At 37.7% G+C, this 26,669-nt stretch overlaps 1 protein-coding gene across 3 annotated transcripts in view; it reads left to right on the top strand.

Moving 5' to 3' along the window:
* Positions 1 to 24,516: 24,516 nt before the first annotated feature.
* Positions 24,517 to 26,669, top strand: part of LOC106092656 (uncharacterized) — an 82,936-nt gene continuing 80,783 nt past the window's right edge. For 2 of the 3 annotated variants that reach the window (XM_059367003.1, XM_059367006.1), the window contains exon 1: positions 24,517 to 24,646. The gene's annotated coding sequence lies outside the window, so the exon portion shown is untranslated. Of the gene's footprint in view, positions 24,647 to 24,977; positions 25,027 to 26,669 lie in introns of those variants that run through there. The other variant, XM_059367004.1, reaches the window with a different exon arrangement.

Below are 26,669 nucleotides of genomic sequence, written 5' to 3' on the forward strand. Positions count from 1 at the left end.
CTAATAAATACTTGTATCCTCTTTTTTTTACCTATTTAAAATCTTTTGATGTTATAATACTGGTCGAGACTCATTTAATGAAGGAATCAACAAAACAAGCAGAAAAGTATTTTCCGGGCTTTGATATTTTTTGGACAGAAGCAATTAAAATTAACAGATTTGGAAGGGCTATAGGGGGCAAAATGCTGGGAATTAAAAAATCCTTAAAAAACCTAAATCTGTACTACGAGCTGGTAACAGCATATCAAATTAACGCACTTTGCATTAAGGTAAATAATAAGAGGATAACACTACTCCCACTATATTTGAGAAGCGCGAACTGGGAGCAGGATTTTTCGTTGGTAAAGCAATTTATGAATGAGATGGCAGGTGAAAACCCTATATTAATAGGAGATATGAATATAAGAATTGGAGAGCTGCAACAAGATATCTCGATGCACCAAGACACGTTCTTAACTGCCACAGAAATCAGAAAATCTATGGACAAGGAAGTAAACCACAAAGGCAGAGTTTTCCTGGACCATTGTAACAACCATAGCATTGTTGTTCTAAACGGACATACGAAAGGAGATGAAGAAGGCAAATTTACATTTTTGAGTTCAGCCGGCGAGTCAGTAAATGATATCTGTGCTGTATCGTATAGTATGCTAAAATATGTCACAAGTTTTTCTGTTGAAGATTGTATATGGTCGGATCATTTTCCCATAGTCCTTGACCTTAAGCTGGATGTAGTAGAAACTGATGTTAAAAAACTAAGCCTCCTACCCAAATTGTTGTGGAGGCAGTCAGATTTGAGTAACTATCAAAGAAACCTCAATTGCCATTTGAGAAAAGCTCTGGAAGACCATACGATATGTACTCTCAAGGATTTGACAAATACAATTATTATTTCTGCCCAGCAAAGGGGCAATAAGCCGATATTTAACCCATTAAATAAGTGGTTTAATAGCAATTGTTATTGGGCAAGGAAAAAGTCATTTAAATCTCTAGCGAAATTCAGGAAAACCAATTCTGAAGAGCACAAGAAAACATATCTGGAGTCAAAGAAAAAGTTTAAGGAGATATGCGAGAGTAGCAAACAAAATTACTACAACAGCATCAGCCTAAGAATTAATGAAGTATCTAATGCTAAAGAGTGGTGGAGCATAGCTAGAGAATTAAATGGTCAGGATTTTAACATTGGCTCCAGTGTCTCTGCACGTGAATTTGAACAATATTTTAAAAAACTGCTTAACTTAGAGCAGAGATCAAGATTCATACCATATGCTCCACTGTTAATCGCTGACGAAAAGCTCGATAAGGATATTTCTGTGGATGATATTAAAAACATGTTGTCCAAAGTTAAAATGAACAAAGCACCTGGTGAAGACAGGACCCCTTATGAGTTTTTTGCCAACGCATCGGAAGAGTTTCTGACAGAATTGGCTAGGACATACAGCAGAATGTACAGCAACGGAACCATAGATGAAGTATTCATAAAAACGATAATTTTCCCTATACATAAAAAAGGAAGTTTAAATGATCCCGCAAATTATAGAGGGATATCTTTTATGAATGCGATAGCCAAAATTTTTATGGGTATCTTAAATGAAAGATTATATGCTTGGGCAGAAGAAAGAAGTATAATTGTAGAATATCAGGCCGGATTTCGAAAAAATTATTCGACCACGGATAATATTTACAACCTATCGGCGATAATAAACATTAAATTGTCAGAGAAGAAAAAAACATATGCATTTTTCGTAGATTTCAAAGCTGCCTTTGATAACATATCACGAAACCTAATGCTTTACAAATTATACGAACTGGGTTTATCATATAAATTAACTAAAATAATTGAAAGTGCCTATCAGAGGACAGAAACAGCAGTGTGGACTGGGAATGAATTGTCCGAATATTTTAACACGAATTCAGGAGTAAAACAAGGCTGCCTGCTGTCGCCATTACTTTTCACCTTATATGTCAATGACATACATGATTCTCTGGGAGGAGGCATAATGGTGGATGACATCAATATACGAGTACTTCTTTATGCTGACGATATAGTCATTTTGGCTGAAGACAAGGACGTTCTTCAAAGAATGATATACAATCTAGAAGATTACTGTGTGAAATGGAACCTTATCGTAAACTTAGCCAAATCGAAAATAATGGTCTTTAGAAACGGTGGTAGATTATCGGCGCAAGAAAGATGGACACTGAATAATGAACAAATTGAAGTAGTGTCAGAGTACAATTACTTAGGATTCATACTGACACCTCAAATGAAATTCAACCAACATGTCGCGGCCAGAACAACGCAAGCAAAACTTGCCTTAAATATGACCTGGAAAAACTTCCTAAGCAAGAACAATATATCCATGAATCAAAAATGGAATCTCTACATGGCAGTATGCAGATCAATCCAATCTTATGGTGCACAAGTATGGGGATTTGGCTGTTTCGATGAAGCTGATAAGTTGCAGCGGTTCTTTTTAAAAAAGGTACTAAAGTTGCCTGATTCTACACCCAACTACGCAATAACTTTAGAGACTGGAGTCGAAGAAGGCCACATTTATATGATGCAGATGCATTTGCATTATATCACTAGAACAAAATTTCAATACAAAAGGGAAAGGCTGCCTTACCAGTTAACCCAAAAAATAATACAAAAAAAACTATTTTGGGCACATCACTTAAACAATCTTTTAAGCCAGTATAACATACCCCACATTGATGAAAACTTTAGTCTGATTTCCTGGAATGCAATGGCAGCAAATTTAATTGAAGAAATGAGTTTACGCAACAAAAGTATTGCTATTCAAAGAGCACAGCAAAGTAGCACTAGACTATATAAATATTTGGACTACACGAGAAGTCATATGTACCTCAGTGGAAACTATACCAATGAAGAAATTGCATGGATATTTAAGGCCAGATGTGACCTAATATTTTTGAACGCTAACCACTTTGCCACACATACAAATGCCAACGACCAGTGTACGATATGTAACCTACAAGAAAGAGAAACGCTTCATCACTTCTTAGGTATTTGCCCAATATATCGACATTTAAGGAATGGTTTTTTCGGTAGATCTGCATTAAATGAGGACGCCATCATACGAATATTAGATGGAACAGACACCCAAGACTGGAAAAATCTTATCGGATATATAAAAGCGGCTCTACACTACCGTAAATTGATAACAACGGAGTTTGCCTAGACCTTTTTTAACTGAATAAGTTCATTATACTACAAATTTTAAAATGGATAACTCATAAATATCCGGCTGACGACACAAGTCATAGCCGATTAATCTTTATCATTTTTTGATTTTTCTTCTTACACTCACTCAATTAATTTTTATAATCACTGTTAAATTATATAATGAGAAATGTAATAAATAAATAAAGATTGTACTACTACTACTACTACTACTACCTGCGAAGAAATTGAGGCCCTTCTGGTTTCACTCAAAAACGGTAAATCAGCCTGCCCTGATAATATATCTGCTGAACTGTTGCAGTATAGGGTATAACCAATAATCGGTGAGGCCTGGAATGCAAAAGCTGTCCTCACGGAATGGAAGAAGGGGATTATGGTCACAATGCCAAAGAAGGGTGACCTCACCCAGTGTAGGAACTAGAGGGGAATTACATTGCTAAACGCAATAAAAAAAGTGATAACAAGTCTTCTTCTGCAGCTCATTTCGCCTGCATTTGACAGCATTTTGAGGAAGGAACAGGCAGGAGTTTGGCCAGAACGTTCTTGTGCTGACCACATTAACTCCCTGCGCATAATAATTGAACAGTCTGCAGAACTTAATACACTCCTATATCTTTTATTCATCGACTTTGATCGTGCTCTTGACACAATTTCGCGAAGTTCAATGTGGAGCACGCTGTCGAAAAAGGCATCCCTGAAAAAATCGTTACACTAGTTAGGGAGCTGTATAGAAATGCAGGGAGCAGACCGTTCAAGATCGACAAAGGAGTAAAGCAGGATACCCCACCGTAAGATAGGGGGTATATTCATTTAGTCATTCCGTTTGCAACACATCGAAATATTAATTTCCGACCCTACAAAGTATATATATTTCGGATCGTCGTAAAATTCTAAGACGAGTCCATCCGTCGGTTGTAATCACTCTACAGCCTTCAAAGGTTTTAATGTTTAGAGACCCATAGTAGCTGTATCTACCCGATTTCAAGTATGACAGACACGGTACATTTATACATATCGAAAGGATATTAGGAGCAATTCATGATAGGATCTTTCAAACTCCTAACAGGTAGTACTTACAAAATCCTTAATTGTTTTTCATAACACGTCCCTAAGTTGTTTCATGTCTGATATTGGTAAAGGTTTTAATTTACACTTTATATAAAAAAATCGATGAAAGAATGCCAATTTTAATTACAAATTGATTTAAATGAATTTTTCAACATATCGATAAGTCGATTTTCAGCAGAAGTTATATTTTAACAAAAATAGAAACTTAGTCGACACGTCCCTCCACCTAGTGGGACGAGAGATTGAAATGTCCCTCTGGCAGTAGGAGTACACCATGGCGGCCTTCTTGGATATTGAGAGGGCCTTAAATAACTTGTAAATAGGATCAATAGTCGCCACCCTGGACCGCTCGGTGATTTACCCTATTATCTCCAAATGGAGTAATCATATACTATGTGACCGAATTATTAATGCAAACTCGGGAGATATTTGGTAGCTCAATTAAAAAAAATCCATTTTGCTTACATAAACCAAAAAAAATAATTTTATGGAAAAAATATGTAGCTTTCATTTGTTTCAAAATCTTCGGACGAAAACATCGATTAGATGAAGAAGGACCTGACATTTAAATATTTTATTTTAAATCTTCTTATTCGAAGGGCAACACTATGCAACGTCATGCTGCTGGTTCGATGCGGGTTTCAGTCGACGATCAGGGAGAGGCTACCAAAATTGGATTGAGAACCAATCTGAGAAAGACGGAGTTGTGCTATTCACTCACAGACATAGGAAAACGGAGTTCAAACTTCCGTCATTTGCCGGGATCACACAGCAGCTGTCATAGGAAGTGAAATACCTTGGCATAGTCCTCTATTCGAAGCTGTCCTGGAGGAGGAATACGGGAAAGAAGCCGTAAGGCACTTTACGCTTTTTATACCCCACACCTATTGTATTATTGTGCTACAGGGAAAAGAGATAGACCCATTGATAAGTATTCCGATCGACTCAGAATCACTTTCTGATTCAATTTAGCTATGTTCGTCTATCCATGTTAATTTGTGTAAAAACTACAGGTTGCAGTTTTCAAATTCAAATTTTGTACAGGCATGGTTTTCGGCCTAGAGACGAAGGCTATTGAAAATGGAAAAAATCGGTTCAGATTTAGATATAGATCCCGTATATATGTTTGTCCGATTTACAGTAATAAAGCAAACAAGTAAAAGCTTGCTTAGTTCGGCCGGGCCAAATCTTATATACCATCCACCATGGATCGCATTTGTCGAGTTCTATGTCCGGTGTCTCTTTTTAGGTACACAAAGTAAAGAAAAGGATAAAAGAAAACAAGTAAAAGCGTGCTAAGTTCGGCCGGGCCGAATCTTATATACCCTCCACCATGGATCGCATTTGTAGAGTTCTATGCGCGGTATCTCTTTTTAGACAAACATAGATTATTGAATAAGAGCTGGTATGCTATTGGAGCTGTATCAAGTTATAGCCCGATTCGGACCATAAATGAATGCTGAACATATACTGAAGGTCATGAGAGAAGCTGTTGAACAAAATTTCTGCCAAATCAGATGAGAATTGCGCCCTCTAGAGGTTCAAGAAGTCAAGAACGCAGATCAGTTTATATGGCAGCTATATCAGGTTCTATACCGATTTACGCCATACTTAGCACAGTTATTGGAAGTCATAACAAAGCATCTCATGCAAAATTTCAGCCAAATCGGATGAGAATTGCGCGCTCTATTGCCTCAAGAAGTCAAGATCCTCAAGAATTTCAATCCCAATCCTACACTAATAAGAAATATTTATGCAAAATTTCAAGCAGCTAGCTTTACTCCTTCGAAAATTAGCGAGCTTTCGACAGATTGCTCTGTTAGAGGTACATGTTTGCTGGACGAAAAAGCCGTCAGTCTTGCTTACGTGTCATTTGTAGAGCTACTGGATATAGAAGATAAAATGGTGCGGGGTCGGTGGCGAGATGGGACTCAATTGTTGGGTGCCGGACCGCCAGGTAGCTTTGGCCTGTCATCAACAAGAGGAGTTACTAGCGTTCGATAAGATGTCGTAACAGGACACTGTGCCACTGGCGGAATACAGCACAATAACTTCTGCAGGAGTTGCCTTGATGAGGATGAGGTGGAGACTAGAGAGCACTTGCCCTGTTCATGTCTGGGTCATGTTCTGAAGAGGCGGTTTTTCTGTGATCTGGGTGAACGTTCCTCTGGGTGAACGTTCCACTGGGTGAACGTTCCTCTCTCCCGCGATTCGTGGATGGGATGGGAGATGCGATTAGATCCGGCGAATGCACATACGTGCTTGCGTGTTACCGTCCTTCTGTCGCAATCACGATATGGGTCGAACGCGTAAAGCCAGCCGCTTGAAATTTTGCGTAGATTCTTAGTATTGATCTAGGTCGTTGGAAATCGCAAATGGGCCATATCGGTTCAGATTTTGATATAGCTCTCATCTTTCGGTTTGACTTCTTGAGCCCCTGGAAGCCGTAATTTTTGTTATGTTTTGCTGAAATTTTGCAAATAGTATTCTGTTATGACTTCCAACGACTGTGCTAACTACCAAATAACCCGATCTTCCGATTTGACTTCCTGAGCCCTTACAAGCCGCAATTTGTACCGATTTGGCTGAATTTTTGCATGCGATGTTCTGGTACGACAACAACTGTGCTAACTACGGTACAAATCGTTCTATAACCTGATATAGCTCCCATATAAACCAGTCTCTCGATTTTCCTTGTTCGGTTCGTAGAAGCTTTTATTTCTGGTGGTTTGGCAGAAGTTTAGTATGTAGAATAAATTTATGCCCTTCAAATAAATTTATTTTGGATAAATTTTTAGCAGAATCCATGGTGGTGGGTTCTCATATAGATATAAAATAATTATGATTTTTAAAACGTGACGGTGGTGAAATTTTTGCTTGATATTCCCTAGTATAAGTTAGCTTGTTGTTAAGGGTTTCCTTTGCAGCCGTTACAGAAAAGATATAAAAAACTTTCTTCCTTTCGCCAAAGCTTATACACCTGTAGAAGCTTTTTTGAACTTTATCTTATATGTTAATGTACCTCGTACAGAGTTAAACAAACTAAAGCTTTCATTGATGCATAGCTTCCATGTGTCATGTTGTAAAAGGATATTTTAGGGGGCATTGTTATATGCAGAGTATAACAGTTTTAAATTTCGAAATTTCATGCGACCAATTTTAGCAACATAAATAAGTACCATCGGGACATTTGAAGAATCATCAATTTGAATATAAAATTAATATTTGAATGTGTTTGAATAAATTCGCTAGAAATGAAGACAAAATATTGGTTCACAACATAAATGTTTTACTGCTTGTAAAACTTTGAAGCTGGACATGTCTCAGTCTCTCCGCCTTACTGCAGGATATATGTGTATCATTATGTTTTCAGGCACCTGTCTTATCAAAAGTTTATATGAGCAACGGTAACATTAACCCATTGTTAGAAAAAATATCCAATATTTGTCAGTTTCATAACCGCATTCCATTTGTAAATTAACACTTGTCTTTAGATGACCAGTCAATTACCGCATTGTTTCGAATAATAACAATCCTCCCACAACAATGATAAATGAAACAATCAAAATCAGTTCATAAGTTTGAATACAAGGTATTATACCGAAAATGTCATAACAATCAATCAAAATGTGGTTAAATTCATTTGTCAAACTATTTGTTTTTGGATGACAAGTAGAATTTTTGCAAACTCAATTGTGGTTAACTTAAAGGTGTACGCATTTTTTTCTATCTTAACCGTAGGTGGGGTATTACCAAACCATTGTTATTCTGTTTGTAATACTTCGAACTAATGGTTTGGTATATATAACTCATAAGTTCTTTAGAGGCCGAGCTATGAATACCCACCACCTAGGTTATATATGTTAACCACCTATCGTCATAATCGTGTGAAAAATGCATATTTTTTGTCCCCAAAGCAGCTTTATCAAAATATGGTCCGATTTGGACCAACTTCGACACGGATATTGAGTGGTCTATTAAGTTCAAGGGGGGCCACCGTAGAGCAGAGGTAAGCATGTCCTGGCAAAAATATCAGAAAATTTTTCAGCGGTGGTTATCCCCTCCTAATGCTGGCGACATTTGTGAGGTACTTTGCAATGTAAAAACTTCTCCCCAAAGAGGTGTCGCTCTGCGGCACGCCGTTCGGACTCGGCATCGGACAGCACTCAATGATTTGTGAGAAGTTTGCCCCAGTTCCTTCATGGAATGTTCATGGGCAAATTTGCATTGCATTAAGTACAAGTCAGTGCTATATTTTGTAGAACCAAATATTGGTCACTTTGGTAGCCATATCCAAAAAGAGACCGATCTGAACCATATACGACACGAATGTCAAAAAGCCTAACATAAGTCACTGTGTCAAATTTGAGCGAAATCGGATTATAAATGTGCCTTTCATGGGGCTAAGACTTTAAATCGAAAGTTCAGTTTATATGGCAACTATATCAAAATCTGAAACGATCTGAGCCACATGGAAGAGGGATGACGAAGGGCCTAACACAACTCATTGCCGCAAATTTCGGAGAAATCGGACAATAAATGTGCCTTTAATGGGTTCAAAACCTTATATCGAGAGATCGGTCTATATGGCAGCTATATCCAAATCTGGACCGATCTGAGGAAAATTGAAGAAGAATGTTGAAGGGCCTAACACAACTCACTGTCCCAAATTTCGGCGAAATCGGACAATACGTGCGCCTTTTATAGGTCCTAGACCTTAAATCGAGAGATCGGTCTATATGGCAGCTATATCCATATCTGGACGGATCTAGCCCATATTACAGGAAGATGTCGAGGGGCCTTACACAACTCAATGTCCCAAATTGCGGCGCAACCGGACAATAAATGCGCCTTTTAAATCGAGATATCGGTCTATGTGGCAGCTATATCCAAATCTGGACCGATCTGAGGAAAATTGAAGAAGAATGTTGAAGGGCCTAACACAACTCCCTGTCCCAAATTTCGGCGAAATCGGACAATAAATGCGCCTTTTTTGGGCCCAAAACCTTTAATCGAGAGATCGGTTTATATGGCAGCTGTATCCAAATATGGACCGATCTGGCCCAAAATGAAGAAGGTTGTCGACTGGCCTAAAACAACTCACTGTCCCAAATTTCAGCAAAATCGGATAATAAAAGTGGCTTTTATGGGCCTAACACCCTAAATCGGCGGATCGGTCTATATGGGGGCTATATCAAGACATAGTACGATAAAGCCCATCTTCGAACTTAACCTGCTTATGAACAAAAAAAGAATCTGTACAAAGTTTCAGCTCAACATCTCTATTTTTAAAGACTGTAGCGTGATTTCAACAGACAGACGGACGTACAGACGAACAAACGGACGGACATGGCTACAGCGTCTTAGATTTTTACCCTGATCAAGAATATATTGAGTTGCCCAAAAAGTAATTGCGGATTTTTTAAAAGAAAGTAAATGCATTTTTTATAAAACTTAGAATGGACTTTAATCAAATATACTTTTTTTACACTTTTTTTCTAAAGCAAGCTAAAAGTAACAGCTGATAACTGACAGAAGAAAGAATGCAATTACAGAGTCACAAGCTGTGAAAAAATTTGTCAACGCCGACTATATGAAAAATCCGCAATTACTTTTTGGGCAACCCAATATATACTTTATTGGTTCGGAAATGGATATTTCGATGTGTTCCAAACAGATTGACAAAATGAGTATACCCCCATCTTTCGGTGGTGAGTATATAACCCCTTTTTATACCCACTACCATAGGATGGGGGTATACCAATCTAGTCATTCCGTTGTATCACCTCGAAATATTGATCTGCGACCCCATAAAGTATATATATTCTAGATCGTCTCAACATTCGGTGTCGATCTTGGCATGTCCGTCCGTCCGTTTGTCAGTCGAAATCAAGATAGCTGTTGAAAGCGTAAAGCTAGCCATTTGAAATTTTGCACAGATACTTTAATTGAAGATTGCAAATGGGCCATATCGATTCAGATTTGGATATAACCTCCATGTAAATCGATCCCCCGATTTGCTTTCTTGAGCCCTAAGAAGCCCCATTTTTTATCTGATTTGGCTGAAGTTTGAAACAAAGACTTGAGTTATTACTTCCATCATTCATGCCAAGTATAATCCGAATCGGCCTATAAAAAGATATAGCCCCCATATAAACCGATTTAACCCAGATTTCTTGAGCCCCTAGAAGCCTCAATTTTCATTCGATTTGGCTTAAACTTGGAAAAAAGACTTGAGTTATGGCTTCCAACATCCACGCCAAGTATGATCCGACTCGGCCCATAAACATATTGGGTTGCCAAAAAGTAATTGCGGATTTTTTAAAAGAAAGTAAATGAATTTTTAATAAAACTTAGAATGAACTTTAATTAAATATACTTTTTTTTACACTTTTTTTCTAAAGCAAGCTAAAAGTAACAGCTGATAACTGACAGAAGAAAGAATGCAATTACAGAGTCACAAGCTGTGAAAAAATTTGCCAACGCCGACTATATGAAAAATCCGCAATTACTTTTTGGGCAACCCAATATATAGCCACCATATAAACCGATCTCCAGATTTCACTTCATGAGGCCCTAAAAGTCTCAAAAAGTATGACCCGAATCGCTCTATAAACAGGTATAGCCCCTACGTAAACCGATCCCCGGATTTCACTTCTTCAGCCCCTAGAACCCTCAATTTTCATTTGATATGGCTGAAATTTAGAACAATGACTTGAGTGATGACTTTCAATATACAGGCCAAGTATGATCCGAATCGGTCTATAAACAGTTATAGCCCCCATATAAACCAATCCCCAGATTTCACCTCTTGAGCCACTAGAAGCCTCAATTTTCATCTGGTTTGGTTGAAATATGGAACAAAGACTTAAGTTATGACTTCTAACATCCATGCCAAGTATGATCCGAATCGGTCAATAAACAGATATAGTTCTCATGTATACCGATCCCCAGATTTCACTTCTTGAGCCCCTAAAAGCATTAATTTTCATCAGATTTGGCTGAAATTTGGAACAAAGACTTGAACTATGATTCTCAACATCCATGCCAATCATGATCCGACTCGGTCCATAAACAGATATAGGCACCATATAAATCGATCCCCAGATTTCACTTCATGAGGCCCTAGAAGTCTCAATTTTCATCCGATTTGGCTGAAATTTAGAACAATAACATAAGTTATGATTTCCAATATCCATGCCAAGTATTATCCGAATCTATCTGTAACTAGATATAGTCCCCATATAAACCGATCCCCAGATTTAACTTCTTCAGTTTTTAGAAGCCCAAATTTTCACCTGATTCGGCTGAAATTTGGCCCAAAACCCTATCTTATGACTTACAATATCAGTGCCAAGTTTTATCCGATATCCCGATATGACTTTTTGAGGCCATAATAATTCAAATACAAACTCGGTTAATAAGGGTACACGTTTTGCGGAACCCATAGTGGTAGGTACCCAAGATTCCGCCCGGCCAAACCAAGCACGCTTTTACTTGTTTTTTAAAGTTAGGCAGAACGTGAAGTCTCGCTTTGAAATAGCAAACTGGTTTCCTAGATTGCGTTTTCGCTTGGGATCACACCAAACTCATCAGTAGCCGGTTTATACATAAATACGCCTTTCACGGGCATACAGCTACCACATAGACCGATCTCTCGATCTAAGGTATTGGTCCTATATAAGGAATTAGTTACCTAGTATCCATGAAATTTAGACCAGTGTTTTGTTTCAGACCCCTGGCTATGTCGAGCTATGTTTGGATATGGCTCTATATATAGCCCTATAAGACATATATCTTGATGTGTTCCCACTTGTTATTAATTCTTTCTAATTTGAAAAAAAATCGAATAAATTTACTATGCTACCCAATGAGAATCTTAATGCAATCATCATTCGCTAACAGTCTAGGCTATTCATCGACCATGCCCAAATGTCAAACCAGCAAAAAGCATTGACCTCTTTCCTAAAAATATGCCAACCAAAACAAACCTCTCAATGTATCCAAAAGCATCATTATTATTTAGAAAGCATCTTCCATACTATTATCGATACATGGATTCATATGTGTATATGTATGTGTATGCAAACATATGTTTTCCGTAGTATAGATAACCGAAATCACCCTAAACTAGTGCGGTTTGATTTGAATTTCTTAGTCACGAATCTAATTTGCAAAATTTCAAAATTATTTCAAGTCACGATTTTCTTTAAAACAAGGCCCATAAATGAGTGGCTTTTAGATAAACTCTTGAGAATATCGATAAATCTTCATAACTGTCTATAAAATAGAGAAACCATTAGAAATGACATCGGAACATGTGTTTGGTTATGGCTAAGCATCTTTCTACAGAATCGCCCCCAAGATCTTTTCTTTTTTGTTGACACTTACAAAAAAGGCTGGAATTATGAGACAATGATTTACAACTGTTGTTATAGTCATTGTACGTATAATAGAAGAAAAAAAACATAACGAATGAATTGCCGAATGAAATGAAGTTCACACTTCCATTTTTTCCCATTTTTAGTTGATTTTTTTCTCGCTTAATCTCCTTTTAATAGCCACCTTGATTTTTAGGGATTTCTGTCTATTTATTGTGTATTTCAATTTCTAAATTTGATTTGATTCCTGTTTTTGTTTGAACCATGATTGCCGTTAGCTTGTCAGTTTTAAGACTCTCCCGTCAGTTTGATAAGCTTGGGCTTTTGGGTGAACGAGTATATCAAAACTAAAGCCTTTTAACAGCTTAAATTAAATATGCAAAAAAATGTGCGTAGGCACATGCGTACCATTGACTTATAAAAAATATATAAACAAAATAAATAAAATCTAGACATAAATGCTTTCATAAACAAACGCATCTATCACAGGCAGACACATACCCGCATATATTGTCTTTACTGACGAATATCAATCTTATGAGTAAGTATCATACGTGATGTTCTGCCATAGCCAAGAAATCAAATCAACAGAATAAGTTAATTTAGCTTCAGATAATAGAACACAGAAAAAACCTTTTTTTTTTAAGAAAGAATTTCCCTAAAATAACAGATAACAGTTAACATAGGCAGACGAAGTTGTATAAAAACAAGTAAGAGCATGCTAAGTTCGGCCGGGACGAATCTTATATACTCTCCACCATTGATCACATTTGTTGAGTTCTATGTGCGGTATCTCTTTTCAGAATATTGAATAAAAACTTTTATGCTATTGGAGCTATTTATATCAAATGAATGCTGAACATTATAGAAGTCATTGTGTAATATTTCAGTTCATTGGGATAAGAATTGCGCCTTGTAGGGGCTCAAGAAACAAAATCGGAAGATAGGTTTATATGGGAGCTGTATCAAGCTATAAATCGATTCTGACCATTTTAGACACGTATATTGAAGGTCATGAAAGAAGCCATTATACAAAATTTCAGCCAAATCGGATGAGAATTGCGACCTCTAGAGGATCAAGAAGTCAAGATCCCAGATCGGTTTATATGACAGCTATATCAGGTTATGAACCGATTTGAACCATACTTTGCACAGATGTTGGATATCATAACAAAATACTACGTGCCAAAATTCATTCAAATTGGATAAGAATTGCGCCCTCTATTGGCTCATGAAGTCCAGATACCAGATCGGTTTATATGGCAGCTATATCAAGTTATGGACCGATTTAAAATACACTCAGCACAGTTATTGGAAGTCTTATCAAAACACGACGTGCAAAATTTCAGCAGAATCGGATAGGAATTTCGCACTCTAGACGCTCAAGAAGTCAAGACCACTGATAGGTTTATATGGGAGCTATATAAGGTTATGGACCGATTTCAACCATACTCAGCACAGTTGTTGGAAGTCAAATTTAAACACGTCATGCAAACTTTTACCCAAATCGGATAAGAATTGCGCCCTCTAGAGACTCAAGAAGTCAAGACCCAAGATCGTTTTATATGGCAGCTATATCAAAACATCGACCGATTTAAAATATACTTAGCGTTGTTGTTGGAAGTGCTACCAAAACACTACGTGCGAAATTGCAGTTAAATCGGAGGAGAATTGCGCGCTCTAGAGGCTCAAGAAGTCAAGACCCAAGATCGGTTTATATGGCAGCTATATCAAAACATGGACCGATTTAAAATATACTAAGCGTAGTTGTTGGAAGTGCTACCAAAACACTACGTGCAAAATTTCAATAAAATCGGATAAGAATTGCGCCCTCTAGAGGCTCAAGAAGTCAAGACCCAAGATCGGTTTATATGGCAACTATATCAAACCATGGACCGATTTAGCCCATTTACAACACCAACCGATCTACACTAATAAAAAGGATTTGTGCAAAATTGCAAACGGCTAGCTTTATTCCTTCGAAAGTTAGCGTGCTTTCGACAGACAGACGGACGGACGGGCAGACGGACGGACGGGCAGACGGATGGACGGGCAGACGGACGGACGGGCAGACGGACGGACGGGCAGACGGACGAACGGGCAGACGGACGGACAGACAGACGGACGGACATGGCTAGATCGACTTAAAATGAAATGACGCTCAAGAATATATATACTTTATGGGGTCTTGGACGCACATTTCGAGGTGTTGCAAATAGAATGACGAAATTAGTATTCCCCCATCCTATGGTGGAGGGTATACTTAAAATGTTTATACAATGCGGCATTTATAGAAAATATGCAAAAACAAGTAAAAAGGCATTTAGATTGGTCGGGATGAACCTTGGATACCCAACACCTCGGGTATATATGTAAACCCCATTTCGTCACAATCCGGTGAAAATTGAATAACTTTAGCCTATCAAATTCGTCACGGACATTGAGTGTCTAATATATATATCACTATTCAATTTTGTAGAACCAAATATCGGTCTTTTTGACAGATATATCTAATTATAAACCGATCTGAAACATATTAAGGTCGGATATCATGAGGCTCAGAAAAACTCACTGTTTCAAATTTCAGCGAAATCGGGTAATAAATAAAGCTTTTATGGGCTTCAGTCGGCTTATCGGCAGATCTCGTGAATATGGCAGCTATATGTAAATATAGTCCGATCAAAACCATATTTAGGTCAGATGTTGGGAGATCTTAACCTAATCACTGTTTCAAATTTCAGCGAAATCGGGTAAAAAATTTCAGCGAAATCGGGTAAAAAATAAATATATTGGCTTCAGACCCCTTATATGCAGATCGGTGTACATGGTAGCTGTATCTAAATATACTCCGATCTGAACCATATTTAGGAGGCTACAAATAACGCACTGTTTCAAATTTTAGCGAAATCGGTTAAAAAATAAAGTTATTATGGATCACCCCATAGGATTTTCGCCGATTTCTTCCCGTCCTTCCAGGTTATCTATAGTTCCCTCGATTATACCGCGATGGTATAAGCTGCTCCCTTCCTCAATCCATTATCCCATCGCTTTAAGACTCATAGCCGCAATGGCTTTCTCATATTTAATCTACATGTCAATGGGTCGGATAATTAGAATATTCTCCAGTGCCCTAGTGGACATGGTCCTTATCGCTCCGCCTATGCCAAGACAACATATTCTCTGAACCTGTTGTATGGTTCTTTGTGTTGCACTTTTTCTCCATCACTGACCACCAAACTACTGAGGCGTAAGTAAGTATTGGTCTAATCATGCTCCTGTAGAGCCAGTTGACTATCCTCGGGTTCACGCCCCATTTCGAGCCTACGGCCCGTCTACATAGTGCCCAATATCTGTGAGCTTTCTTAGTACGCTCCTGAATGTGATACTTCCAATTAAGTTTCCTGTCCAAGATCACACCTAAGTACTTGACCTTGTCAGATATCGAAATCGTTTTATTGAGTAAACGTGATGCGTCAAATTGGACCAGATTCGTCTTCCCCGTGAACAGGCATATTTCAGTCTTCTCTGGATTAACATCGAGACCTCTTGGTCTAGCCCAGTCACATGCCATATGCAAGACCCTTTCGGTCCTTCTGCATAGCTCGTTCGGATCCTTAGCCCTTCGAAGTATTATAACATCGTCTGCTTAGCTGACGGGTTCAAATCCCTCCTCAGTCAGCATCCGTAATAGGTTATTTATGGTTGCCACCCAAACTAGTGGCGATAAAATGCTCCCCTTTAGCGTGTCCTGTGCCACTTTCTCCCTTTTTTTATGTCATAGGACCCGCAAATTTTCGACCTGTTACTTAGCATATGGATTATCCAGTCTCTTAGGACCCGGTCAACCCAGTACTGGCTAAGGATTGGATCAATGTGTCGGTTCGCACATTTTTAATAGCCCCCTCGATGTCAATGCAAACCGCTAATGTGTACGTCTTGGTATCGAAGGATTCTTCTATCGGCCGATCCCGCCGATTTTCACTGATCTTCCCTTGACATAGACATGCAGTTTGTATTTAAGCATTTCGCTGGATGTCCTACTTTTTATCATGGTATCCACAATGCGTTCCCTGGTTTTGAGTAGAAAAGACGTAAGGCTTAAAGGCCTTTGGTGTCGCATAACTTACCTTGCCGGGTTTGGGTATTAATACCACCCTTGCCTCCTGCCGCCAGATAGTCGGCCTCCATTAGTAGTAATGCGGGAAATATTCCATCAGTTTCGGGTAACTTATCTGGTTTAAAGCTCCTCAAGGTTTCCTTGACCCTAAATTCCGTTATGATAAGCCTCCAATCAACCTCATTATTCCAAGATTCCAATGTCTCCGTGGGTCCGTCGTAGCATGTAGAAAATTCATCAAAAGCCTGAACATGCCCTCCATTTCAGTTTGAATATGGTTTTTTAAGAGAAACTTTATCATCCTGGCGGCGTCATTAACGTTATCGACCTGGTCGCAGAATAGCTTCCAGAAGGCACGTTTTGCCGCTTTGTTAATTTTATTGCATTCCTTGAATATCCTTCCGCTTTTTTACGACGTGCTCTGTTAAAAAGCTTGCGGACCTCTTTCCCATTGTTGCGAATCTCCCCAGTCATCCAAGGGTTTTCTTGGGCTGATTTCCTATCCCGAATAGGACAGCTATCTTCGTTAGATTCCACTAGTGCAGTCGTATTCCTGTTGACATTGCCGTCAATGTCTTCTACGCTTAAACAATCTAAATTATCTTGTTCACGTCTTCTTGTGAGTAGTCTTTCGAAATTTGTCCAGAATGCTCCATGGAGACGCTCAATCCTGGACCTCATCGTTAAAATTTCCGAACATGTTGTAATGTTACAACATCACATAGAATCCCCTTATTGTAAATCTTTTCACCAATCCGAATCATGCGTTGGAATGAAAAACAAATCTGCAATGTTTTCGTAAATCTCAAAATACGAAGCCAAATTTTCAAAAAATAAATATTTAAATTCGGTGCCAAGAGGCACCCGGACCATCTAGTGCCTCGAAATTTTGCTCATGATCTCGATGAGACCATCTCGGCTCAAGCCATCTAAAATTTCAAAAAATTATGTGTATCCTTGCCCAAATGTCATATTTGTTACTATTGGGTTGCCCAAAAAGTAATTGCGGATTTTTCATATAGTCGGCGTTGACAAATTTTTTCACAGCTTGTGACTCTGTAATTGCATTCTTTCTTCTGTCAGTTATCAGCTGTTACTTTTAGCTTGCTTTAGAAAAAAAGTGTAAAAAAAGTATATTTGATTAAAGTTCATTCTAAGTCTTATTAAAAATGCATTTACTCTCTTTTAAAAAATCCGCAATTACTTTTTGGGCAACCAAATAGTTTAATTTTTTAAAACTATCCCACTGTGCGACGTCAGTATACACCCTATTTGTCAACAGCTTCTATTCTAAGTTTTGTAATGTGTTATTTACATTGCATTCTTGTTAATGCAAATGCAAGTTTGCCCATGAACATTTCATTAAGGAACAGGAGTAAACTTCTTACATATCAATGAGTGCAGTGCAATTCAAGTTTTAAGCCCAATCATAAGGGACCTTCTATTGGTTGCCCAAAAAAAAATTGCGGATTTTTTAAAAGAAAGTAAATGCATTTATAATAAAACTTAGAATGAACTTTAATCAAATATACTTTTTTTACACTTTTTTCTAAAGCAAGCTAAAAGTAAAAGCTGATAACTGACAGAAGAAAGAATGCAATTACAGAGTCACAAGCTGTGAAAAAATTTGTCAACGCCGACTATATGAAAAATCCGCAATTACTTTTTGGGCAACCCAATAATAGCCGAGTCCGAACGGTGTTTACCAGTTCGACATCTCTTTGGGGAGAACTTTTACATGGCATAGTACCTCACAAATGTCGTAAGCATTGGGATAACCACAACTGAAATTTTTTATACCCTCCACCATAAAATGGGGGGTATACTAATTTCGTCATTCTGATTGTAACTACTCGAAATATTCGTCTGAGACCCTATAAAGTATATATATTCTTTATCGTCGTGAAATTTTATGTCGATCTAGCCATGTCCGTCCGTCTGTCCGTCCGTCCGTCTGTAGAAAGCACGCTAACTTCCGAAGGAGTAAAGCTAGCCGCTTGAAATTTTGCACAAATACTTCTTATTAGTGTAGGTCGGTTGGTATTGTAAATGGGCCATATCGGTCCATGTTTTGATATAGCTGCCATATAAACCGATCTTGGGTCTTGACTTCTTGAGCCTCTAGAGTGCGCAATTCTTATCCGATTGAAATGAAATTTTGCACGACGTGTTTTGTTATGATATCCAACAACTGTGCCAAGTATGGATAAAATCGGTCCATAACCTGATATAGCTGCCATATAAACCGATCTTGGGTCTTGACTTCCTGAGCCTCTAGAGTGCGCAATTCTTATCCGATCGATTGAATTCTTGCACGACGTGTTTTGTTATTATATCCAACAATTGTGCCAAGTATGGTTCAAATCGGTCCATAACCTGATATAGCTGCCATATAAACCGATCTGGGGTCTTGACTTCTTGAGCCTCTAGAGTGCGCAATTCCTATCCAATTGGAATGAAACTTTGCACGATATGTTTTGTTATGATATCCAATAACTGTGCCAAGTATGGTTTACATCGGTCCATAGCCTGATATAGCTGCCATATAAACCGATATTGGGTCTTGACTTCTTGAGCCTCTAGAGTGCGCAATTCTTATCCGATTGGAATGAAATTTTGCACTACGTGTTTTGTTATGATATCCAATAACTGTGCCAAGTGTGGTTCAAATCGGTCCATAACCTGATATAGCTGCCATATAAACCGATATTGGGTCTTGACTTCTTGAGCCTCTAGAGGGCGCAATTCTCATCCGACTAGACTGAAATTTTGCACATAGTGTTTTAGTATCACTTCTAACAACTGTGCTAAGTATGGTTCAAATCGGTCCATAACCTGATGTAGCTGCCATATAAACCAATCTTGGGTCTTGACTTCTTGGGCCTCTACAGAGCGCAATTCTTATCCGATTTGCCTGAAATTTTGTACGACGGATCCTCTCATGACCATCAACATACGTGTTTATTATGGTCTGAATCGGTCTATAGCCCGATACAGCTCCCATATAAATCGATCTCTCTATTTTACTTTTTGAGCCCCCAAAGGGCGCAATTCTTATTCGAATTGGCTGACATTTTACACAGGTCTCCAACATACAATTTAATTGTGGTCTAAACCGGATCATATCTTGATATCGCTCTAATAGCAGATTTTTCTTTCTTTCTTTTCTTATATAATTTTTTGCCTAAGAAGAGATGCCGGGAAAAGAACTGACAAATGCGCTCCATGGTGGAGGGTATATAAGATTCGGCCCGGCCGAACTTAGCACGCTTTTACTTGTTTTCTGATGACTTCGACATGACTCGAACACAGGCGTTCTGCGCTACAGTGGCCTTCATTTTTGTTAAAAATCATTAATTTCTTAAAGATCTGAAACAAAAACAAACATTTTAAGCCTTATATCGAAAAACTCAAGTTTCCACTTTCCAGCTTTTCCCACTGTTTCATTTACTTGTTGTAGATTTGATTAGCCTAGATATAATTTATGATTCCTTTCATAATCCAACAAAAAAATCTTATATTAAAGTCAATAACCATACACCACAAAGCATGGATTCTAACATTGTATTTGGAATGAAAACTAAGGAAAACTAAGGAAGCCATCCATCCTCAAGCCGAGAATAGTTGTCCAATCGAAAAGTCATATTCATGAATAAGATCGATGCGGTGCAGTCGACCTACGTTCACTTTGTCGCCCATGTTGCACGCAGTGCGCATAACTAATACAGCCAACACTCCTGGAGCTGTGTAATGAAAACAATTACAAAGACGATATTGTGAACAAGAAAGAAAAGAAAGAAGACAAACAAAATACAAAGAGCTGTTGCTCTTCATTGCTATGTTGGGCATTCCTTGGCATAGTTGTTTGCGGTTGCCAATAACTTTTTACTTTTCAATGAAATGAGCCACCAAGAAGAAGGAATACGTCAAAGAGCCCAAGAGCCACTTTTCTATGCAAGACTTCTTCTTTGAGTACTGTATACAACATGCGATTATTGATTAAAATAGCCACCAAACTATTAGCCAGCCAACGAACCGACAACCAACGCACTTAACGCAACCCATCGTCATTTGCGTGCGTTCAGTTGAACAACGATATTCGAAGTGACAACGCGCAGGCGCACAGAACAATAACAAAGGCAATGCCATTAAAACGCGACTTGAACTTGTAACTTGCTATTGAGTGACTGTTTGGCAGCTTAACGAAAAAAATCATCAAAAAAAAATAACGCATTATTAATAAAACAGTGGTTATGAAAAAGCAAACTGGGGTGCGGTTTGTTCTTCTATGTTGTTTTTGCTAGTGATTACTAGACAAAAAATCTGTAAAAAATAAAAATGGCAAGAAAATAATTATACAAATTTACTAAAAGTTTAAACTAAAAATAAACACGCAAATTACAAATTCCTGGAAAGGATAACTGAAAAATTTGAGCGTGCTTATGTACAATTACCAACAAATGTTGCATCTTTTGTTATAAAAAAAGCCAAAATGTACTACTTTGTTTATTAGTTCTGTAAAGCCTTAAAAACGGCTGATATTATATGGAAATTTTCATAAATTTTAAGATTGGTACGAAATGAATAACAGGCTAAAAAAGTGTTCGATGTCTGCAGGTGGCGTGTCCTCCCCAATGTCCGAAACCTCCTACCAAACTGAAAAGCAAACCGATTGAAACAGTACGGGTCACTTATATTGGGTTGCCCAAAAAGTAATTGCGAATTTTTCATATAGTCGGCGTTGACAAATTTTTTCACAGCTTGTGACTCTGTAATTGCATTCTTTCTTCTGTCAGTTATCAGCTGTTACTTTTAGCTTGCTTTAGAAAAAAAGTGTAAAAAAAGTATATTTGATTAAAGTTTATTCTAAGTTTCATTAAAAATGCATTTACTTTCTTTTAAAATATCCGCAATTACTTTTTGGGCAACCCAATATTTTGAAGTAGTTTAGGTTGAAAGGAGGGTGCGAATATTACTCCGTCCCATACACCTAAGCCAATAATCGGCTTGTTGTGTGCCCTTAATACTAAAAAGTAACCTCGAAAAAGTAAATCTAAGTCAGGAATTCCGTGATACTTAAAAAATCAATCCTAATGGTTTTCCATACCAGATATGGACCAACTTATGGGTCCATGGCTTGTGTTGTGTCCCCACCTAAGTACCGATGTCTATTAGACGTACCCGAAGTAGAAGTAGAACCTGAATCTATTCAAAAACAAGGGTGGACATGTAGACTGATCGGGACAATATGAGACTCAGCTGAAAGGCATTCGGGAGTAGAATGCGAATTAGATATGAAGATATGCTGCGAAATCTTACGAGAGCCACCCTTCCCCTACAAACAAACCAACAAAAGGAAAGGTATACCAATCGGAGCAACATGGGAATCTAATAAAAAGTATTCGGTGGAAGATTTGGACCAAATGTATCCCACTATCAAAACCCCATGTTCCAAACTTCAGCCAAAATAGGTTGATCGGTTTATATGGCAGCTATACTCAAATATGATCCGATCCAAATTTTTAGAAACGATTGGATAGCAAATACCTCAATTATGGGTTAAGGACCTTCAACTGGGATATCGGTCTCGTTTTGGACTATATTCAAATATGGTTCGATCTGAACATACTTGACATGAATGTCTATAGACACAACACAGCCCTATGTCCCAAATTTCAGTGACACTGAGTAATAAATGTGCCTTTAATGGGCTTTAAACCATAAATCGTATGATTGGTCTTTGTTGCAGATATATCCAAATGTAGGCCGATATGAACCATCTCGCACAAGTGGGATAGAATCGGAAAAAACCCCGTAAAAACAAGTAAAAGCTAGTAAGTTCAGCAGGGCCGAATCTTATATACCATCTACCATAGATCGCATTTGTCAAGTACTTTGGCCGATATCTCTTTATAAACAAACTAACGATAACAGATAAGAATTGCTATGATATTTCAGCTATACCAAGTTATGAACCGATTGGGACCATACTTCGTTTGGCTGTTGGAGACCAACATTGTTCAAAATTTCAGCCAAATCGGATAAGAATTGGGCCCTATAGTGGCTCAAGAAATGAAATAGGGAAATCTGTTTATATGTGAGCTATATCAGACTATGGACCGATTCATGCCAAATTTAACACGTATCACATAGAGGCACAATAAGTTTAATGGGGAAATCGGTCTATATTAGAGCTATATCATGTTGTGAACCATACTTAGCACGGTCAAACCAAAATATTTCATGCAAATCAGACAAATCGGATAAAAATTGTGCTCTTTACCGGCTCAAGAAGTCAAGATCCGAGATTGGTTTATATTGGAGCTATATTATATCATGAACCGATTTGAACCATACTTGGCACAGTTGTTAGAAGTTAAAATAAAACTCTTCATGCTAAATTTTATCCAAATCGTATAATAATTACGCCCCCTAGCGGCTCAAAAAGTCAAGATCCGAAATCGGTTTATATGGGACCTATATCAGGTTATGAACCGATTTGAGCCATACTCGGCAGAGGTGTTAGAAGTCAGAATGAAACATTTGGGTCTAAATTTTAGCCAAATTGGATAATAATTGCGCCGTCTAGAGGCTCCAAAAGTCAAGATCCAAAATTGGTTTATATAGAAGCTAATATGTCAGTTTATGAACCGATTTGAACCATACTTGGTGCAGTTGTTAGAAGTTAAAACAAAACACTTCATGCAAAATTTCAGCCAAATCGTATAATAATTACGCCTTCCAGGGGCTCAAACAGTCAAGATCCGAAATCGGTTTATATGGGAGCTATATCAGGTTATGAACCGATTTGAGGCTTACTTGTCACAGTTATTGGTGGACAAACAAAAACTCTTCGTGCAAATTTTCAGTCAACTCGGATGGAAATTGCGCCCTCTAATGGCTCATGAAATCAAAATCCGAGATCGGTTATGATCCGATTTGGACCATACTAGACAAAATTTCGAACACTGATTTTGGTAATAAAATTCAATGATTTGCAAGCGTTGCTCGTTAGTAAGTCTATTCATGATGAAATGTCAAAGCATACTGAGCATCTTTCTCTTTGACACCATGTCTGAAATCCCACGTGATCTGTCAAATACTAATGCATGAAAATCCTAACCTCAAAAAAATCACCCTTTAAATATAAACAAATATTTCATTGTTATTTCTAATTTGACATATAAGCGAACTTAGTAACATTCCATATCAGCTACCCTGTTATTCTCTTTTATTAAATATATCTTTAGATTTCTTAAGCCCATCTTCTTGTCTCTGAATCCCTAATTTTTTTAGAAATTCTTTATTATACGAAAAGTTAAATTTTAATCCAATTTCAACTTGTTGTTACCACTGTGCATAAATCGAAATCGGATTGTTTAATTGTTATTTTCTTTATTTTTTGCCCCTGCCATGAAGAGCTCATACCAAAGAAAATAAAAACAAGCAAAAACAACAACAAGAGCTTAACCAGCAGTCTGTGGTCGTGTGTGTTTAATTATTGGAATATTCGTGGACGCGTTTAATCAACTCAAAGTCAACGTCAAACTACGGCCGGCAAGAATATCCCCAAATCGGAAATCGAACACACGAAGCGATTCAAACAAAAATTTCGCGCACCATTCCCAGGAGCAGCAGAACGTTGCGGTTGCGCAAACCCTAAACAACGTTAACGCGCACGGTAAACCAAGTTAAAACGAAACGAGTAAAGAACTCAGTGAGTGATCGCAGTGAAGTAACGGAAAACTAGAAAAGAACAAAAAAATTAAAAAAGAAAACAAAAGGAATTTCTAAGTGAATTTAGAAAACAGAAAAATTGAGAATAAAGAAAAAACACAAATTGGAAATTTTAAAACGAAGATTTAAGAAAAAAAGGTAAAAAATAAAAAAAAAAATAAAAATAATTCTTGAAATATTTGAAGTGCATCAAAACTGCAAAACAACAATATATTTAATTTAATAAAAAAAAAAAACAGAATTAAAAGTGGTCCTTATAATAAAACTGATTTTTATTGGTTAAAAATCCAAATTTACAATTACTTTTATTATAATTTGCAAGTGTTATTGATTCCACGTCCACGTCTTGCTTTGAAAGTACCTCAAGCTCAAAGTCAAACGCCTTTTTTTGGAATCTCTGAAAGTATTTTTTTTTTTTTTAATGTGATCGTGAATTTTTGGTCACCAGCCAAACCATCCATCAGCCATCCCCATTGCCATTCGAAATTAACATTGCCACTGGGCGACAAAGTGACTGAGTGAGTAGATGCGTGAGTGTGCGACTAAGTGAGTGAGTGTAACGACAAATTGTAGACCCTGCCTTGAATTTTAATTAAATGGTCGCCTGTGTCTCAGGTGACGATGAATCGACGGTCATAATATTTATTCGTCTCTGTGTGTATGTTAGTGAGCATTAAAACGAACTTTTTCGGTTTCTTTTTTCTTTGAATTGTTCACTGAGTGTTTGTGGTGATTTAGAGAATATTCTTTGATTGATTTCTTTCTTTTATTCGATCTTCATTGAAAACAAAAATATTTAGGCTTTGTTTACATTTTTCAGAGGCTCGGCATTTCCTTAAACATCAACAGAATTCCTCCATAGGTCATTCGCTTTGAGGTTTAAGACTTCCTCATTCCGCGTAAAAATATGAAACATGCACACAAACAAGGAAGAGAAATTAAACTTTAAAAAACTAACTTTCTAAAAAATGCAATAGCTTATTAAAAAATGAAAAAAAAACAAAAAAAAGACATTAGTTTCGGTCGGGCCGAACTTTAGATACCAACAACCTCGGGTATATATGTAAACCCCCTTTCATCACAATCCAGTGAAACTTGGAGAACTTAAGTACCCAAAATCGGCACGAACATTGAGTGGTCTAATAAATATAAGTAACTGTTTAATATTGTAAAACAAAATATTGGTCTTTCTGGCAGCTATCTTCTTATATATAACAAGTAAAAGCGTGCCAAGTTCGGACGGGCCGAATCTTATATACCCTCCACCATGGATTGCATTTGTCGAGTTCTATTCCCGGCATTTCTTCTTAGGCAAAAAAGGATAAAGAAAAGATTTGCTCTGCTATTAGAGCGATATCAATATATGGTCCGGTTTGGACCACAATTAAATTATATGTTGGAGACCTGTGTAAAATGTGTCAGCCAATTCGAATAAGAATTGCGCCCTTTGGCGGCTCAAGAAGTAAAATAGAGAGATCGATTTATATGGGAGCTGTAACGGCTATAGACCGATTCAGAACATAATACACACGTATGTTGATGGTCATGAGAGAATCTGTCGTACAAAATGTCAGGCAAATCGGATAATAATTGCGACCTCTAGAGGCTCAAGAAGTCAAGATCCCAGATCGGTTTATATGGCAGCTATATCAGGTTATGAACCGATTTGAACCATACTTGGCACAGTTGTTGGATATCATAACAAAATACTACGTGCAAAAATTCATTCCAATCGGATAAGAATTGCCCCTCTAGAGGCTCAAGAAGTCAAGACCCAAGATCGGTTTATATGACAGCTATATCAGGTTATAGACCGATTTGAATCATACATGGCACAGTTGTTGGATATCATAACAAAACACGTCGTGCAAAATTTCATTCCAATCGAATAAGAATTGCGCACTCTAGAGGCTCAAGAAGTGAAGACCCAAAATCGGTTTATATGGCAGCTATATCAAACTATGGACCGATATGGCCCATTTACAATACCAACTGACCTACACTAATAAGAAGTATTTGTGCAAAATTTCAAGCGGCTAGCTTTACTCCTGCAGAAGTTAGCGTGCTTTCGACAGACAGACGGACGGACGGACAGACGGACGGACATGGCTAGATCGACATAAAATGTCGCAACGATCAAGAATATATATACTTTATGGGG

The sequence above is a fragment of the Stomoxys calcitrans genome, chromosome 4 (genome assembly GCF_963082655.1).
Source record: "Stomoxys calcitrans chromosome 4, idStoCalc2.1, whole genome shotgun sequence".
Lineage (NCBI taxonomy): Eukaryota > Metazoa > Arthropoda > Insecta > Diptera > Muscidae > Stomoxys > Stomoxys calcitrans.